Genomic DNA, 19,810 nt, shown 5'->3' with positions numbered 1-19,810 from the left:
AGACTTGAATATACCCGCCACTGCCCCCTGCCACTTCACTTTTTCTTTTTCTGGATGAGAATTAACTTATTTCACGGCTAGTTCTTAATAAAACAAACGTTGACTCCTTCCCACAGGAGACAGAATTGAGCAATGTTCTCTGAGAACACGCTGTGCTCCTTGGAGCCCTGAGTGAATGTGATGTTTAGAAGATGCTCTAGAAGCTTGGAAGTGCCTCTTGGGAATAGAGTGAAGGGGGTGGAGACGGGTAGTGAAGCCACCGCGGCCGCCCCAGAGGAGCAGTGACTCACCCCGCCTGCCTGGCCGGGGACTTCAGGCCTTGAGACGCCCACACAGGCAAGGACTCAGTTCCCCTTGAGCCCCGACATGAACCTGTGACCTTTAATGGACGCACAGGCCACCTCCGCGTCCACAGGAACCACAGAGAAGGACGCATCAGGACCCTGGCTCTCCACCAGCAGCCTCCCCGAGCCCCTAGGCAGACGGCGCTGAGAGTATCTGTGTAAGGACAGCACCCTGAACTAAGAAATGGAGCCACTTACCCGAGGAGGAAAAGCCACAGGAAGATTTCCGCCCAAGGCCTCCTGGGGGCAGGTGCCCCTCTAGGTGGCCCGCAAGCAGCCGTCACATCACGTATGACTTTGTTAACAGCTCGGCCATGGCATTACCATGACAGGAATATCAATTAAGCATGTCTGACAGGATCTGCTGGTGGGAGGAGCTGCCCATAGTGCCAGTAAGTGCCACCTTCCCTCCTCCCAGGCCTGGAATTCGGGGTGGGGGGGACTCAGCTTGTGTTGAGCTTCTAAGGATGATTTTAGGGGATAAATAATAATGCTTTCCTCTCCACCACTCGTTTTGTCTTCATTTTTAAGAGAGACAATGTATTTTAAAAAGAGCCAAGAATAAGCGTTCAGTCATGTCCCCAGCGGCCTTTCCCAGTCATTGAGGGTGCTGGGCCTCCACATGCTGCCCCAAGGGTGGGGGCACCCAGCAGGGGCCTGGGCAGTGGTTTAACATACTGTCTACCACTGAGTTTTAAAACCCTGGCTTTGTTATGTTTGTGTGTCCTTGAAAAATTAGAATCTAGCAAATGTTTCAAATTTAAGCCACAAGTAAAATCTTCCTAGCCAAAAATTACATGGTAAAGCTGGAGAAACAGAACAGAAAGCCACTCAGGGTTCTCCTTAAGGTTTGTGCATTTGTGTTGGACTCGAAGGTGCTTCCAGTCCTGTGAGGCGAAGCAAGGGAGGGTGTGTGGCGTGTCCTACCCACCTGCAGTCAGAGGTGGGCCACAACCCCGGCCCTCCAGACAGACAGGGATACCTGTACACCTTGTACATCAAGGCATCCCGAGAAAGGGCTCCCAGAAGGACCCAAGCACCCTCATTTCCTCTTGCCCACACCTCTGCAGATGTGGAGACTAGGAGGCCCTGGGAAAGCTTATTATCCTGACCCTGCAGTCCAGGGCCTCAGCTTTGGGTCCCCGTAGACCCTAGAGTCTCCTCTGTCCTGGTACCTAAAGCCCACTTTGCCCATTAGTCTGGGCCCCTGCGAGCCCGCCGAGGCCATGAGGACTGGGACCCCGGCTGGCTCACTTGGTGTCTCCAACCTAGTGCTTCCCACGTAGAGTCCGACAAACACCTGTTTCTTCTGTTCTTCATAAATTTCATGTTTTTTCTCGTCTCTGCTGCCACCTCGGATCTGACTTTCACTGTGTGTGTGCACGCGCGTGTGCATGTGGGGAGGGCAGGATGCACACATGAACTGGCTCTTTCTCACACACAGCAATCCTGCGCTGCCTCAGACGCCTTGTAGTCTAGTTTCCTAAAGTTCCCACGTGCAGTGGCTTTCCCCCATGCTCACTGACGTCACCACCGCCCACCCCACCCCCTGCCACACTTAACTCGATGTCAGCATCCCCGCCCATCCTTCACCTGCCCGGGCCACACCTGTGAAGCCCAGCTCAGAACCCATTCCTCTTCGAACCCCACGCCTCCACCACCCCCAGCCAGCTCCATGCCCATCCAGCCCTGAATGACTGCAGCGCTGTCCTCTGTGTGCACTCTGAAGTACTTACCCATTCTGTATGTGAGAGGTCATTCCACAGTTACATTGTATGGTCACGTGCAGGCACACCGCATCATCTGGTGTCTGGCCCAGTGCTGGGCTCTGAGGAGGCGATCAGGGAATGCCTGCTGTTTGGTTTTGATGTTTCTGTCTTCATTGTGCTAAGTCGTTTCGGTCGTGACTGACCCTTTGCAACCCTATGGACTACAGCCCGCCAGGCTCCTCTGTCCATGGGATTCTCCAGGCAAGAATACTGGAGTGGGTTGCCATTGCCTTCCCCAGGGGCTGTCTTTGCCAGTAGTACTGAGGAGTGACTTCTGGCCCTGGAGCTCTGCTGTTGTCAGTCCCTCCACGGAAGACGTGATTGTCCCAGCCCCTCCCTCGGACGTGGTCCCAAGTTGGCCCCACACATGCTGTCTTCCTCTGGGGCCCTCGCTGTGTCATCATCTCTTTGTTTACTTACATTGGACTTACCTGCCATATTTGCTCTTGTGTCCTCTGAGCCTCATTCACCTCCTGGTACATTGTCATCTTGGTGAAACTGTGACGCATGACTAGATGGATGGACGTAGTTAGAAGATTCCCATCCCAGTTTCGGATTGTATGTCTCTTCTCTTCCCTGACTGTTGACTCCTTGTCAACATCCCTTGGCTTATGTGCTACCCTTTCCCTCCAGAGAAGCCCCCGATCCACAGCCTCTATGTACTGATGTCCAATCTGATTTCATTGTTTCACGCCAACTCTAACATATTGATCATAACGCCTTAGGCAGTGTTATCCAGAATACCACATGAGCCATCTCACAGGGAGGGGAATGTGGGCGTGATGGGGTGGTTGACATTTGAAGAGCTGTGTACCTACCATGTGTCTTATTTGAGTAAGCTATATTTACACAACTCTGAGAATTAATAGCATTTCTACTTTATAAATGAGGGAACTAGGCTGCCCCAGTGACTCAGATGGTAAAGAATCCGCCTGCAGTGCAGGAGACCTGGGTTCAGTCACTGAGTTGGGAAGCTCCCCTGGAGGAGAGCATGGCAATCCCAGTATTCTCGCCTGGAGAACTCCATAGACAGGAGCCTGGCGGGCTACAGTGCATGGGGTCTCAAAGAGTCGGACACAACCAAGCAACTAAGCACACAGCACAAGGCTTAAACGGGTTAAACAGCTTGTCCAAGCTGCGTAACAAGTGTCAGTGGGAAAACCTGAATCCTGGTGTTTTTGATCTCCAAGCTTATATTTTTGTTTCTCTGTTCCCAGTTTAAATGGACCATTAAATGGGAGGTTGCTTAATGGCACTTGAGATGGAAAAGGCAGTACAGAAGTACTCACTCAAGATGAACTAATGCTCACGAGGAAAGGCCAAGACAAGGAAAAGATACTGGTAGACTGATTCTGGGAAGGGATTGACCAGGACCAGCTTCTAACACCTTAAAGGTTCAAGAGAATGACCTAAGAAGACCACCTTTGGGGGCTTCTGTGGCAGAGGCATGTCAGTGGAAAGTGTAGGCTGGCCCCGGACTGCTCCCCGCCCCCCATTCTAGGAAAGCAGCAGGAATCCGAGTGAAGTATGCTGTCCCCTTGGTGATGGGCTGGGGACCAGCCGCAGCCTTGTGCTGAGATGAGAGCAGCTGGTAGGAGGCACTGTCCTCCTGTGCTCATGGGAGGCAGAGGGTGGAGATGTCGATGGAAATGCCTCTGGCACACTTATATCTTCATGGTTGAAAACCCTGGCACCAACTTACATACTCTTCTTGACCAAATTCTTTTCGTGCTCTGGTGTCCCTACCTGCAGTTGATGCCCACACGTCTAAGGAGGCTGCAGGCACAGGGCACAGAGTGCTCCCATGGTCCTCAGAGGAGTGACCGCCAGGGTGGGAGAAGCATCCGCAGAATGAGGCTTTATCTCCAGCTCTTGCAGGAAGAGGTTAGCTGAAGTGCTTCCCAGCACCTAAAATGAACTACTCAAAATACTTTTCCCAGATACTGGAAAGCCCCCAGTTAACAGTCTGATTGCACATCTCTGTTAACCATCTCAAAGGGAAAGAGCTCCTCTCCGACTTGGGTCCTGTCCTCGTGTTTATGAGTAGGCGATTTCGGAAGCCGCCATCACACATGGTATTTAACTATCCCAGAAACGTGTGTGACTCCGTGGTGGCCGGAATTTTGTGTTCACTCTGATAAATCTTCCCACGTGTTCTCCATTTGCTTGCCTTTTTAGATTGTAAGCACAACAGAAAATATCTCTATGTTTCACCTAAAATATCTCTGTAATTCATCTATATCTCTATGAATACATCTATTGCTTTTTCTCAGCTGTTTCTCTTACTGTCAAGATGCTCTTGGACTCAACCCTGACTCTGAAGGCCCTTCCTGGCATAGTGTGTCCCTGTGCTGAGGGCACCATGAGGCACCCGAGCACTGTCCCTCCCCCTCAGAAGCACTGGGCCGAAAGGCTGCTCCCGGGAACCAGGTTCTGACGTGTCCTCTGATGAGCCAGCTGCTCTCTGCCTCCACTATGTTGACATTCCTCCTGCAAAGGGTTGTAGCCATTAACTTAAGACATTTCACTAGGCGGTCACTTGCCAAGATAGACTTTCCGGCATGGCACTGCAGAGTCACTCAGCCTCCCACTGGCTGAAACGTGAAGGCTTGAGAGCCAGGTCCTCCCTAGGTGAACTCTCCTGGAAGCTGCTCTGAAGCCCCCGGGGGAGTCCGGCAGGTCCCACGTGCAGACTCAAGCCTTACCTCAAACCACCAGATTTTAGGAACCTGGGCTCCCACTCCTCCTGTGATGTGGTGAAAGATGCATTCCACCCCTCAAGTTAGATCCCAAAGGGGACAGTGTCCCTGGAACCTGATCTGGGTTGTCCGCCTGCTTCCCAAGCAGGGAAGAGGTCAAATGTGCAGACCCGTGCTGCCCTCTGCTGGCCCTCTGGAGTCTGTGCCGCTGCAGCCCACAGTGGCAGAAACCAGTTCTGAAAACATTAATAGGAGCCTTCTGTGCAGGCTGCTTTCTTGCCCTTCTTGATTAGAGGTAGAGGGTCACTACAGTGTTTTAGTTCATAAGACGTCTACCTGAACGCACCTTGATGGGCAGCAAAATGCACAGCCCTGTGTCTGCGGACAGTCTCCTTAGCAGCAGCCGCACCACCTCCACAGAGAGAGGAGGTGTGCGCCACTTGGCGGACAGAACCCTCTCAAACTGTGTGTCTTAATTAAGCAGGATGCAGAAGGTGCTCCTTACTCCCCTTCTCAAAAACTCATCTCTGAGTAAGGAGAGAAAACGCCTGACTTTGTTCCTCTGTGGCTCTGGGATGTTCCCTAAGGGCTCATACTGTCATTTAAATTCTAGGTGCTGATCTTCTGAACAAACGCTCCCTGAGGATTTCCGTGCCTGGAACTTCTCCGTCAACAGACTGCTGTGACACCTAACGTAAGTAGAGGCTCTTGGTCCTAAATCAGTCTCAAGGGAGCTTTGTTCTGTTTTGATCCTGGAGGATCCCCCCAGTAAAATTCTTTAAATGGTCATCAGTGTTCCTTCTCTGTTTCTTTTCTCGGAAACACTCAACTTCCGATTTACTATCAGAAAAAGTCTATGACATGAACTCCTGCTTAGAAGCAAGAGTATGGGATCTCATATTCAGGTATTAGAATGGGAAGAGGAGAAGGCAGAAAATATTAAAGCTGCTCACTCCAGGCAGTTCCGTTGGAGATGCCATTCGTAGGTCCAAGGGCATCTTTTCAGGGTTTAGTACTCACCAGACCCCTGTGCGAAGTGACTGTGGAAACGTGCCCCATACAGCTCAGGGGTGAGCCCCCGTGATGTGGGGGCCCTTCTGTTTGGCAGCCGTGGCTGATCTCATAGCCACATCTCCGCTTATAACATGCAAAACGAAAACCTGTCTCTTGTTTGTATCATCGTCACCATCACTTACTGAATGTATACACGTGCTGTTTCTAGTTCTGCTCGCTTCTCGTCGGTCTTCACCCTCACATCAGCCTTCGTGGTATGGGTCCTCGTATTACACAGGTGTGACTCCCAGATGGGGAGACCGAGGCATGGAGAGTCAAGTAACATCCCCCAGGTTGTACAGGGAGCAAGTTTCGGCTCCACAAGTCTGCGTTGGGCTAGCACACCAAATGCCCCACAGAAACAGGCAGCTTTGGAGGACGAGCAGTGGGGCTGTATCTGGAGACAGTTTTAGCACTGCCACAATCCCCTGTGGGAAGGGGCTGCTGGACTTAAAAAAGCCTGGAGCTTCCTTAAGATTAGTGGGAGAACAAAGCTTTAGAGAAGACCTAACTTAAGTTTAAGGTCACACTGCAAGTCAGTGTAGCTGAGGGCCCTGGGCCAAACCCTACCGATTTCCGAGTTTTCGCCTTCCTCTTGGTCATTAAGTGCCACTTACTCTGCTAATAGTGACCAAAGCTGGTTTCAGTGATTTTCGTATGTGCTTATTGGTGAAACCCTGTAGCTCAGAGCCAGTTTGTTCAGAGATCCACATGGCCATGTGAAGATTGGCTGTTACAGTATCCGAGCAGCAAAGAAGGATGACTAAAAGCCTGGGCCTGGAATCAAGCAAAGTGGTCTGATCCCTCGTCTTGTTAGTCCTAAGCTTTTTGACCAGAGCGAGTCCTGCACCCTCACTAAATCTCTGTTCCTGCACCTGGAAACTGGAAATAATTCCACAGCCTTGTAGGCGGATGAACATGAGAAAATGCATAGAAAGCACGTAGCACAGTGTTTGGCCCAGAGTAAGTCTTCCAAAAGTGGAAGCTATTACTCAGAGAACCTTTGCGTCCACTTTTGTTTCATGTTGGCCATCCCCCTACAAGGCACTGCAGTGTTCCAACCCATCTAAGAAAACAACATTTGAGTGCAGTGCTTTAAAAATTACAGATGTTTCCTCATACTGAAATCCCGATGCCTCTAAGAACCACTGTAGGACAGGAATCTGTAACTCCATTCTCTAGATCGGCATAAGAAGGCTCAGCAAAATTAAATGATGGCCCAAGATTCCACAGCTAGTTGATAGCCCAGCGCCAGATCCTGAGACTCTTATTCATCCACTTTCTGTAAGAAAATACTCATTAAAGGCACGTAAGTCAATAGAGAACCACCTCCCACCGTAGGATCCAGCAGCTTCCAACCGATAAAAGAGTTGTATCTTTAGTTCTAAATATTCAGGCTAGGACTCTCATATCCTGATGTCTGTTAACATTTTGAAGCTACCTTCTCAAAGTGTCATAGTCAGATACCATCTCCTTTTGCAATCCTCAGGCCCCAAGGGACATTATCTTAATCTGGTTAGCTCGTGCAAGAACCAACTGGCTTTTCACTTCAAGGAAGACAACATGTTTCCGCTGTTCTGCTTTTGCCACACAGGAGTTACCGGTGTGGCTCACTGATTCACATTTCTGGCTCTAACTTTCCTATCATCTGGAAGAAAAAATACAGAGAAGGGCAACTTGTTCAAAAACAGCATGAAGGTAAAGAATCGCAGGTGGGATTTTGAAATGGAAACGCGTCCTTGTGGCCCCTGGGCTGAGAGACACCAAGGAAGGATTTTGTTCTTGAAAGGTGGTTACTTGGCTCCTGGAGATGGAGACTTTAACAATGTTAAGTGTGTATGCTGTGTGTAAGAAAGATTTGTTAAAAAAATAACATTCTTTTCAAATGATGCAATACCTTCGCACTGTCAAGGGGTCAAATAGAAACACCCTGAGTTACAGAAACTCAGCCCTGCCCTCTCCTGGCCTGGAAATACAGAACAATCAGATGGATTGTTGGAGGTGGGAGGATGGGGAGGAGTGGAAACATGTTGATGTTTACTGAGCAGTCTTTCCCTTCAGTTGACTGTCACTGAAACACTCATCAAAGTAAGCAGACACCACGCACTGTCGTCTTGTTTTCCTGGAAAGAGAAGGAACAAGTGCCTGTTAACTTACCAACTTTGTTTTTCACTTACTAGTAAACAATGCAATTTTTTTTTTCTGCTGTGTTAATTCGATAGCCAGCCTGCCCACAGACCTCTTCAAAGAAAACCAACCTCTTGCTTTAGAAGATTATACACAGAGGCCCAACTCAAGATCTCTAGTTCACAGTATTTTGGCTTAAGTCATTTTACAGTCACCAACTAAGTACCTCGGTTTGCTGCTTATTACAAAATTCAGAGAAGTATACTACATGACTGATCCCTGTGCCGATTACCCTGTGTCTGCTGGGAATGCCTCCTCATGTGGAGGGATATACATGGGAAAGGATATATCCACCTTTGTTTTTCTGCTGAATTTTTTAAAAAATATACTTAAAGGATAACACAAAACTTACCTTATCTCTTTGTTTCTGCTAAGGGAACAGAAGAGAGTGGTTTGTAATCTAGTATGTGTTATGGATGTGCATGAAGTGCCTGGGTGGGTTTGACATATATTTGATGTACAAGGTATATGTGATTTTATTAGGCATAAGTAACAAGGAGCAATTCACTCTTCACTTTTCTTCAGGAAAACGTTTTCTCCATAACTGAAGTGTCAGTCATTTGAAAACAAAACAAAACTTCTCATTGGCAGTAGGCAAAAGCTGTAACTAGTCACTTGTAAAACATAAGCAGACCTTTTTGTTCTGGATTTTGGTTTGTTTTTTTTTTAACCAAAAATGATGAGAACAGTCTGGCTGCATCTTGCATATTTCAGTCACTGTTATTATCAATTACAATAGGATATCCAGAAGGAACAAAATTAGTGACATAGTTATTTGAGAATGCCAGTGATTACATGTGTCTTGGCTCTTTTGCAGGTTTAAATGCTTGAATTGACTCTCCAGTTGAAATATTTAACTGCCTGTCACTTCACAAAATATGCGCATTCCTTTGCAGTAACTTTGATGAAATGATTGCTACCCAGCTCTGCAGCCCAATAGTATTCTATTTCCTTATTTAAAGAGATGAGAAAACTAGCCTAGTAGCAGTAGGCACATACACGCAGCTTTTCCACTGTAAAGATGAGTCTGTGTTGCGATCTCCTGATGAAGGGGTCAGTGGCCAAGCCTGTCAAGGATGAGAATGTGAGCTGAACTCCCTGCCCTGCTTTATTAACATCCTGCTGAGCCCACCTGGAATCCTCAACCACAGGCACCTTTAATTGGATGTTCTTCCCACTCACTTGATGTATGAGGCAAGTCAAGAAGAGCTAAGTTTCTGTTAATTAATCTTTAAGCAAAGAGAGCAGAGTTGAGTGAGTGGTACAGCCAAGATTCAAACCCATTCTCACAAGATGATGCTGACATGAGAAAAGCAAAAAAGGACAGGGAAATGTTTTAAGTTAAAAGAAACCAAAGAGTCTTGGTGAGTGAACCTTGATGGGATTTGGGGTAGAAAACAACCCAACAAATCCATAAAAGAAAAATTTTTGGAGAAAGTGGGGAAAATTGGATATAGGCTAGACGTTAGATGATACTAAGGAATTGTTAATTTTCTTCGGTATGAATAAAATATCATAACTATATGGAAGAATGGCCCCATTTTTCTTTAGACCTGCTCAAAAAGTTAGGAGCACAATGTCACAATGGTTGTTGATTCACTTTCAAATGATTCAGCAAAAAGTATACATATGTCGTACATGTAGATAACATCACTAAAGCAAAAGTAGTCAAAGTGAACAATTACTGAATTTAGGTGGAAGAAATTTAGGAATTCGTTCATTGTCCTTCAAATGTAACGTGTGTCTGAAAGTTTTCATAACAGTTTTAAAAAAAGAATGGCACATCTGTATCTTCTTGGATCCCTGGAACCCTAAAGGGAGTGGCAGTAAGCTTCCTAATAAATGATATCAAGAACGATAATGGGAAGGAGAAAAGAACTGCAGCAAAAAATAATTTAAGGAGAACCAGGGGTGCAGTGAACAGAGGGGAGCATAACCTTAAGTAAAGCCAACAGGAATCCTTAACAAACAGATGCAACCTAAGGAATTCCATTCTGAAAAAAAAACATTTGGCTCTCATTAGGGGTCGCATGGAGTCAGACACGACTGAGCAACTTCACTTTCACTTTTCAGTTTCACGCATTGGAGAAGGAAATGGCAACCCACTCCAGTGTTCTTGCCTGGAGAATCCCAGGGACGGGGGAGCCTGGTGGGCTGCCATCTCTGGGGTCGCACAGAGTCGGACATGACTGAAGCGACTTAGCAGCAGCAGCAGCATCAATATATTACTTTGCCTCTGAGCTATTACGTTATCTCCTTTAGGCTCCCCCAAATCATAGTCATCCTTTGAATCAAAATTATCTTCAGATGAAAGCACTAGGTTTAGGAAAGCATGGTCTTGAACTTGTCCCGGAGTACAGTGGCACTGGGTACCACTTAGGTGTATGTTGTACCACTCTGACTCATCCTGCACTGGGCACTCCAACCCCTGGGTCAGCTCCGCTGACCTTTTACCTAAGTAGAGGGTTTCCCTTGACCTCCCACCAAGAGTAAAGAAGTTGACCTGTGCCTTGCCTCTGAATGATAAAAACTGAGTCTTTGGGCAGCATGAGAATAAAAGAGTCACAGTCACTGCCCCATACCCCCGTCAGCAATGGAGACAGAGACAGAAGTATAAGCCTATCCATGTGCTAAGGCTTTCCTTACACCACAAAGGAAGTACCTTGCAGCAAGGTTTCAACTTTTCCCTTCCCAGGTTGTTTATTGTAAGAGAGCGTTTCGAAGGAAGAACAGATCTTAAAGCTTCTTCAGGAAGCTGGTTTCATATGGTGGTTTAGATTTAAATAGTGATTGTCTAGCACCATTTGAAATCAGTGTTCTTGGGGGAGACCAGCTGCACCGCCGGCGGCAAAAGGGGCGAATGGGACGGAGCCCTGAAGACCGGCTGGCGAGAGAGCCCGCCGGAGCTGTGCTGACCCGAGCCACCGCCGGCAGCGGCAAGCAGCGGCGTCACACACAGCAGGCCAACGATGCCACATCTCATTCCTAGAACTTCACACTCATCTGTGCGATAAACCTACAGCACTCTTCCCATGACACAGCCTCCACCGTGCGTGCATCAAAGCAGAGTGTGGCAGATGGCAGACTGATTAATCTTGGGGCTTTCCCAACCCTCGCCTCCTCCTGTGACCCCCCCCCTTAGAGGATGACTGATTTCTTTTGGTGTTCAGAGTCAATATAATTTTCTAGCACCATCTGAAATCGGTTATAATGATTGGGGAAGAGCACCAGGCTGCTGACTAAAGAGATAAAATGTGTTGGCGAACTTCGGGGTCAAGACTAAGAAAATGGACCTATCAAGGTGGTTTTTCTTTTTTAAGTTTTAATGCTAATAAATGGTAATAATACTAATAATGCTAATACTAATAACTATTAGCATATTCCTAGTGGTTATATTTTAGAGAAATTCCATAGACTTTGTAGGGATGTTTGTTTTGATGCTGGACACCTAGGAAAAAGTGGGCGAAGTCAGTTCCTCAGGTCATTTGCGAGGTGTCGTGAGGAGGGAGTAATTTCTGCTCCCAGTGAGAAGCCTGTGAACCTCACCTTTGACACTCCCCTGCCTCCGTGGAGTGGAGTGAATTCCATGGTCAGCCAGGTCTTTCTCTTGAAGGCAGCGTCAGGCTCAGGCAGCTGGAAGTTAAATCTAACAAGGCGTGTGAGGGGAGGTGCACAGATGAGTTTATCTCTCTAGGGCACAATGAAGTTAACATTTCCGTTCAGTATAGCAAACAAGGTGAAGAAGGCCTCAGGTTACCCTTGAACCATTTTCCTGAATTTTTCTTTCTTACTCTGGATGGGACGTCATAAGACTGAAAACCACCCTTGAGTTTCTAGTCCCAGGCCGGGGAGGGCACGGAAGGGCTCAGGAGTGAGCTCTCAGTTGCCCCCCCTCCCAGGGCTCCTCTACAGCTACTGCCCCAGGTGCTGCCTGACCTCACCTGCTGCCTTCACGGGCCGTCCTGGAACACAGAAGGGGCTCCTGCGGGAAGTCCAGGCCTCGACCTTCCACCTTCTCTCTGGCCTGGAGCAGCCCTGGAGCCTGACTGACATCGGGCGACACCTCGCCCTGCTTCACAAAGCTCAGACCGCCACCTCCCTGCCCTCCCCACACCCACTCTGCCTCTCCCCACTCCCGCCTGCAATTTGTCAGGGAGAGTCCTTCCACTTCAGGGCTACGACATGGGATCTGTCATCAAAACATTCTGTCAGCCATGGACATCAAGTAAGGCCATTTTGCTGCTGCTTTTTCTGTCCTCTGGTTATTCCTTCCCCAGAACTCTGCCTGTTGCTTTCTTACCTGCTCTTTTCCCCCTGAGCAACCTTATTTATTACTCCCCTGGTTCAGATACACCTGCTACATGATGATTTTCCTCAAACTAGAATTCTAGCCACGAAGATTCTTCTGAATTCCTTGTGTCCATATTTCCATTTTTCCCCCATATAAAAAATCTTTAACTTTGCAAAGAATCACTTGTTCACTCCAACAGCTTTACCAGACTTGGCCACCTGATAAGTTACACACACACACACACACACACACACACGCGTAAGATAATTGGCACAATTCTTCAGTTGGTCTAGTCAGGACCAAGTGGTCACATTCCCCACAGCCTTCTTCCATGAGGACATCTTACTCAAGACAGGCTGTGGGGCAGTAGTACTTGAACTTTGCCTCCAGAGAAGACTAGATTGTTTAACCGGCTATTCTAAGCAACAGGGATCTTAGTTCCCCAACCAGGGATTGAACCTGGGCCCTTGGCAGTGAAAGCATAGAGCCTTAACCACTGGACTGCCAGGGGATTGCACCCCTGCCCCCCATTGTTTGGTCTCAGTTATAATGCTAAAGCTGTGCTGATTTTCGTTCCCCAAAACCAGCTCTCCCTGCCCGCCACATTAAGGCCTGAGAAGTGTCTGCCTTTCCCCTCCGCTGCCCCAGCCTCACTTCACTCCCCGGGCTGTGCTGCTCCTCTGCCCTGCCTTTCTGAAATCCAGCCTGCACCCTCAGTAGCCTGGGCGGCTTTCTTATCCTACCTCTCACCTTCTGTCCAGCTTCTGTGTTGCCTCCAGTTATCCTTCTGACACGTGTGACTTGGCTCCTTCTCCTTCCCTGGGGGTTTTCACCCCTGCCTACAGGACTACCTTCCTCTCCAGACCCACCCCCGCCCCCAGGGCCCAGCTTCTGAGCTCACCCAGCTGCTTGCTGCTGCGAACCCGCAGCTACCTTCACACCTCCAAGCCTGTGTGTGATAGTTCCTCTGCCCGGATCTTCCTTCTCCTCCTCAGCCTAGAACTCCAGCTTATTCTCCAGCTTCTGGCTCAAGTGATGCTAAATTGGAAAATAAACAACAATGATGATAACAATAATAGCAGCTAACACTGAGCTCCTATTTTGTGCAAGGCACTTGCTAAGCATTTTTACATGAATTATCTCATTTAACTGAACTTTCAAAATCATCCTGTGAAGTCGCTATTACTACTGTTATTCCTATTTTGCACGAGAGAACAAGCAAAAAGAAATGATTTGTCAGTGATGGTATAACCTTAAGATTTTTGTGCAGGAGTACAAACCCAAGTCCCTGATTCCAGGGCTCTTCTCTTCATTAGTCCTGCTGTCTCCACTGTGGGTATCACCATCAGCTCAGTTCAGTCGCTTAGTCGTGCTCGACTCTTTGCGACCCCATGGACTGCAGCATGCCAGGCCTGTTCGTTTGGTAGGCGGGCTCTCAGATGGCCCCCTCTGCTTCCCACCTACGGGTCTTCATGCCCAGTGTAACCCTCTCCCTTGAAGTGTGGGCTGGACCTAGTGACTTGCTTCTCCCAAATAAAACAACAGCAAAAAGTGATAGGATGTGACTTTTGAAATTAAGTCACAAATAGCTGTGATTCTGTCATGCTCTCGTATATGCTGTCTCTCTCTCTCTCTCTAAGCAAAGGCCACGTTGGGATCTGCTCAGTGGAGAGGCACATCTGGCAAGGAACTGACGCCTTCAGACAGTAGCTCCTGAGGACCCAAGGCCTGCCAAGAGTCACGTGAGTGAACTTGGAAATGAGACCTCCTGCAAACAGCCTGGGGGTGACTGCAGCTGCGGCTAAACCCTTGACTGTGGCCTGTGAGAGACCCTGTGTCACAGAACCCAGTTAAATGTGCCCAGATTCCTGACCCACAGAAATTGGGACATTAAAACAACAAAATAAATACAGGTTTGTTGTTTTAGGCCCCTAGGTTTGGGGGTTGTTTGTTACACTGCAGTAGGTGACTGTACAGCTCATAGTCCTCACGTCTAGACTCAAACTTTCTGCTTACAGTACCTAATTTTTTAGATAAACTTCTTGTTGGAATAACTTTGCATTAAAGAAAAGGTAAAGAGTACAAAGCGGTTTTCTCTCTCACCGTCTGTTATGTTGTGTAACCATGGTACACTGTCAACGCTAACAAACCAGCATTGGTGCCTTACTGTTCATTAAGTTTCAGAACTGACTCTCAGCTCACTGGTTTTCCCACCAATGTGCTTTTACTATTCCACCACTGGGGTTGCATTTTTAATAGCATAATAGATGTCATGCCCCATAACTCTGTGTGTGTGTGTTTGTGTATATGTGTGTGTGTGGAACAAGATGAAATATATATGTGTTTGCTAAAATCTGGAAGATACATTATTTATTATTCCTTAAATAATAAAAGAATATTAGAAAAGTCTTTAATTAGGGATATTGTTTATAATTATTTAGAAAAATAATCATTACATTAACTGAAAACTGTTATGTGAAGTGACTGAGGAGGGATGAGGGAGTGGCTCCCAAGTATTAAATGTTAAGGTGCTAACAAGTCATAGTTTTAAAAAGTCAAATATATGTTGCTAAAAACCTTTAAAGGTTTCCACTTATTAATAAGTATATTGAATGCTACAAGATTCACAAATGGTTCTTTGGCATTAGGATGTTGGCATAAATTAATTTTATTTATATAATATGCAAATACTTAATTTGCTTATAACTATTTAAATAGAGACTGTTCAACTAAGAGTACTTAATTCCTATGTAGTGCGATCTTGGCAAGTCACTTGGTCTTTCTGGGTTTTTCCTTGGAATGAGTTTATATTACTAGATTTTTGCCACAAATTAATCATGGACTATAACTACTTAGCAGTTGTAAACGTTTTGCAAACAAAACTCTGTCTACAGCATTTAATCATAAACTACTGTCTGATTAAACGTCTAGCTGCATTATTTTGCAGCATTGTTCCAAGCAATCCATGTAAAAGTAAAACTTCTAGGAAAGAATGAGTGATGTTGCTTAAAGGAGAAAAGACATTCCATTTCTACACACGCTCTTGTGGTTGAATTTTTAAGTAGGGTGTACAAAGGAGGAAGTCAAGTGACTTAGCAGAAAATAACATGTAAGGCGAAACTTCAGATAGATCCTGAAAGGCTATTGAGTGAGGTTGGATATTTCAAGTCCTCTTGGTGACCTACCAGAATCCCAAATAAACCACTGAAAATAACAACAGAAACACATTTGAACTTTGAAAATAATGTACACATGAGACCCCAAGTCTTAGTGGGCAAGATTCACTTCCTGGCTTGTCTCTGAGGGATCAAGCCCTTCTTTGTGGCCAGAATGACATACCTGATGTTCAGTAATTAACTACTGAATGAAACAGACAATAGAAGATGTTGCAGAAGCAAGAGATGCCAACAAAAGAGAAATAAATATGATTGGGGGGAAAAAGGAGCAGAACACAGTGTAACCTCATTCACAAGCCGTCACTTTCCAGAACTCTGAATTCATTAAGTTTTCCGCACTTCTCTACTTTGAAAGTGTCAGATGACAAGAAAGCAAGCTGTTAAGTTTACTGAAAAACTGCATGCATAAATATTTCTAATATTATGTTTGGAGGTTAGTACATAATTCATTTCTGTCTAATGTGCCTAAAATATAATCTTGGCTATTCACAATGATGACTGATCCTCAGAAACCGTGGAAACCGTAAATCATCAAAAGCTTCAATCATATTCATCACCCTATGCTTACTAAAGCCAGAGACTGTAGAAATATGCTGTCGAGACTTTGTAAACAACTCTCGTTTAGCAAAAAATTAAAATCAAATCTGTATACTCTATAGACAGAACCCAGTATTCTTTAAATGTTATTACTGAGATCCAGGTTACCTAACATAAAGTTCACCATTTTAACCACTTAAAGTGTACAGCACAGTGGCTTTTCCTACATTCATATTGTTGTGTAAACTTCACCACTACCTAGTTCCAGCACATTTTCATCACTCCCGAAAGAAATTTTGTAGCCATTAAGCAAGATCTCCTCAGTGCCCCCTCTGCCACCCATCCGCTTTCCATGGATTTGCCTGTCCTGGCGTATATGCGTGCTAAGTCGCTTCAGTTGTGTCCGACTCTTTGTGACACGTGGCCTATGGACCATGGCCCACCAGGCTCCTCTATCCGTGGGATTCTCCAGGCAAGAATACTGGAGTGGTCTGGAGGTCCTCCTCCGGTGTATCTTCCCGATCCATGGATCAAACCCACGTCTCTTACATCTGCAGCATTGACAGGCAGGTTCTTTACCACTAGCGCCATCTGGGAAGCCCTACCTGTTCTGGACAACATGCCAGATGGATACACACAGTATGAGGGCCTGGCTCCACTCACTTGGCGTGACATTTCCAAGGCTCACCCATGTTGTCGCAGTGTCTGTACTTCATTGCTTTTGTGGGTGAACCATAGCCCACTGTACGGGTAGACCACGTTTTGTTTATTTGCTATCAGTCTGATGGGCGTTTGGCTTGTCTTTCTCTATATTTCTAGCAATACATGTCCACAGACTATCAAGTCAGGTGCTGCTGGTCCCACAATAACAAAGGGCCATCCCCTGCCTTCCACAAGCAGCCATCTCCAGCCCAGTTGTTTCTCCTGATTATTTTCTTCCATTTAAAATGCTCATACTGCTACTTCCTCATTTCTGCTATATTTACTTTACTTTTTCTACTATGGGAAATGAGGATTTAGTTCTAACTCACACCTTAAGTACTTAGCTGCCGCTGCTGCTAAGTCACTTCAGTCGTGTCCGACTCTGTGCAACCCCATAGACGGCAGCCCACCAGGCTCCCCGTCCCTGGGATTCTCCAGGCAAGAACACTGGAGTCCATTTACCATCACAGTTTAGTTACAGCACAATTTTTGGTTAAACCAAGAATTAGTGTCAGTAATCATATAAACGCTGTTGACAGCATGAGTGAGTGAGTGAAATCTCTCAGTTGTGTCTGACTGTTTGAGACCCCATGGATTTTAGCCTACCAGGATCCTCCGTCCATGGGATTTTCCAGGAAAGAGTACTGAAGTGGGTTGTCATTTCCTTCTCCAGGGGATCTTCCCAACCCTGGGATCGAACCCGGGTCTACATAATTTTACATTTCTTTTTAAACTTTTAATACTGAAATTAGTAATTTCATAATTTTAACTTGCTCAATTTTCTATGTACTTAATTATTTTCCAGTCTTCACTATGAAACCCTAAGACCATCTCAGCATTTTTTTCTTGGAGCTGTGTATCCTCCCGTGGTGATCTGGACTGGCTGTTTTCTGGGCATGGTTCCCATCCATCATCCCAGGACTTAATTTCATTATCATACTAGAAATTCCTTTTCTCTTCTCCTGGGTTGGATTCCCCACTGTAGATCCTGGAATGTCGTTTGCTTTACTTTTAACTTTGTGCCCATCCTTCAGCAGTTTCCTAAGAAGGGATGTGCGTGCTGAGTTGCCTCAGTCGTGTCTGGCTCTTTGCAACCCTATGGACTGTAGCCCACTAGATTCCTCTGTCCATCAGATTCTCCAGGCAAAATACTGGAGTCGGTTGCCATGCCCTCCTCCAGGGGATTTTCCTGACCAGGGATCAAACCTGGTCTCTGTCTCCTGCTTTGGCAGGCAGGTTTTTACCACTAGTGCCATCTGGGAAGCCCTCAAGAAAGAATAACCAGGAGGTAATTTTTTGAGGCTTTTCACTTTATTTTTATGTTTATTCCTGCTTGGAAAACAGACATTTGTTTTCTAGCTCCCTGTGTTGCTGAGTAGTCTGATACAATGCTAATTTCTGGCTCGTTTTCTCTGGACATTTTTAGGAGATCCTGTTTCTTCCTTATGTTGTTTAAATTTCATAATTATGTGTATGATTGAGGTTTTGTTGATTTATTCAACCAGGTATTTAATATCCTTTTCATCTTGGAGGTTTATTTTTTTTCAACTCTCAAAAATAATTTCTGTTATTTCTTAGATAATTCCATGTATTCATTCTCACTATTCTTTCTTGAAATGTTAATTTTCCTATATTGGCCCTCCTGGACAATCTCTGTTATTTTTCCTTTTTTTTCCCTTTTGGTTTCCTATCTTCTTGATCTTATTTTCATTTCTGGGACAATTCCCACCTATATTTTCAAAATGTAATATCAAATTCTTATTTTTGCTAACGTGTTTAATATCTGAGAGTTTTTGTCTTCTTTTTTTTTTTTAGCCTTTTGTTCCTGTTTTGAGGATTCATGAATGTCTCTGAAGATGTTAAATAGATATTCACCTCCCCCAGCTTTTAAAGTTTTCTGTTCCCTGCACTGTTGCTGATAAACCTGTTTATCCCAGTTTCTTTGTGTTTTAATTTTTGGTTTTGTCTTTCATGTTAGAGGCTTTCTCGGATGTCTTGTGATCCTTGACTATCCATTCACTTAGCAACTGTTGGGCTCATCCTAGGATGCATGAGAGGCAGAATGATGACAAAATGTCCACATCTTAAACCCCAGAACTCGCAGAAATGTTACATCACGTGGCAGAAAGGACTTTGCAGATGAGTTTCAGGTTAAGACCCTTGAGATGGAGAGAGCAGCCTTCATTACCCAGGTGGGATCAATCTAATCACACGAGCCCTTAAAAGAGAGAATGGTTCCCAGCTGTCTTCAGAGGGAGACTTGACTACCTAAGAAAGGTCAGGGAGTTGCCACATTGCTGGCATTGAAAATAGAGGATGTGAGTCACAAGCCAGAGAATACAGTCGGCTTCTTAGAAGCTGGGGGGAAAAAAGGTAACAGAATCTCTGCCAAAACTTCCAGGAGGGAATGCAGCCTGCGGACACTGCTTTTACCCCAGTGAGACCTGCTTCAGACTTCTGGCCTCTAGAATGGTAAGGTCATAAATTTATGTTGTTTTAAGCAACCGAGTTTATAAAAATTTCTAACAGCAGCAATAGAAAACTAATACAGGGTGATTGGCTTCCCTGGTGGCTCAGACGGTAAAAGAATCTGCCTGCAATGCAGGAGATCCAGGTTCAATCCCAGGGTCAGGAAGATTCCCCTGGAGAAGGGAATGGCAACCCACTCCAGTACTCTTGCCTGGAGACTCCCATGGACAGAGGAGCCTGGCGGGCCCAGGACGTGGGGTTGCAGAGTCAGACATGGCTGAGTGACTAACCTGAAGGGTAACTGGAAGGACAGCTGCTCACTGAGAATTCCCAATTTCATTCTCTATAAACTTTGGGTTTTTTTTTTCACTTTTTGGTCTGGTCACTTTCTTCAGTGAAGAATCCTTCATTCTCCTGGTGGGGGTCTATCAGTTAGGCTCAAAGAGAATCACCACAGGTTTCACTAGAATAAATTAATTATAGCCATTAATGTGTGTATGTTTAGTCGCTAAGTCATGTCCAACTCTGCAACTCCATGGACTGTAGCCTGCCAGGCTCTTCTGTCCATGGATTCTCCAGGCAA

At 46.0% G+C, this 19,810-nt stretch overlaps 2 long non-coding RNA genes across 8 annotated transcripts in view; one reads left to right on the top strand and one right to left on the bottom strand.

The window, feature by feature from the left end:
* The window catches only part of LOC133246761 (uncharacterized), a 240,273-nt gene that overhangs the window by 200,179 nt on the left and 20,284 nt on the right, over positions 1-19,810 (top strand). For 2 of the 7 annotated variants that reach the window (XR_009736160.1, XR_009736152.1), the window contains exons 8-10: positions 117-736; positions 5,426-11,353; positions 13,984-19,121. This is a non-coding gene — a long non-coding RNA (uncharacterized LOC133246761). Of the gene's footprint in view, positions 1-116; positions 737-5,425; positions 11,354-13,983; positions 19,231-19,810 lie in introns of those variants that run through there. The other 5 variants (XR_009736159.1, XR_009736156.1, XR_009736162.1 and 2 more) reach the window with 5 other exon arrangements.
* LOC133246766 (uncharacterized) overlaps positions 6,730-19,810 on the bottom strand; it is a 43,806-nt gene continuing 30,725 nt past the window's right edge. Inside the window, exon 4 of the long non-coding RNA XR_009736166.1 lies at positions 6,730-13,381. This is a non-coding gene — a long non-coding RNA (uncharacterized LOC133246766). The remainder of the gene's footprint in view (positions 13,382-19,810) is intronic.

The sequence above is a fragment of the Bos javanicus genome, chromosome 4 (assembly GCF_032452875.1).
Source record: "Bos javanicus breed banteng chromosome 4, ARS-OSU_banteng_1.0, whole genome shotgun sequence".
NCBI classification, from domain to species: Eukaryota; Metazoa; Chordata; class Mammalia; order Artiodactyla; family Bovidae; genus Bos; species Bos javanicus.
This window is presented reverse-complemented; position numbering and strand designations above follow the sequence as displayed.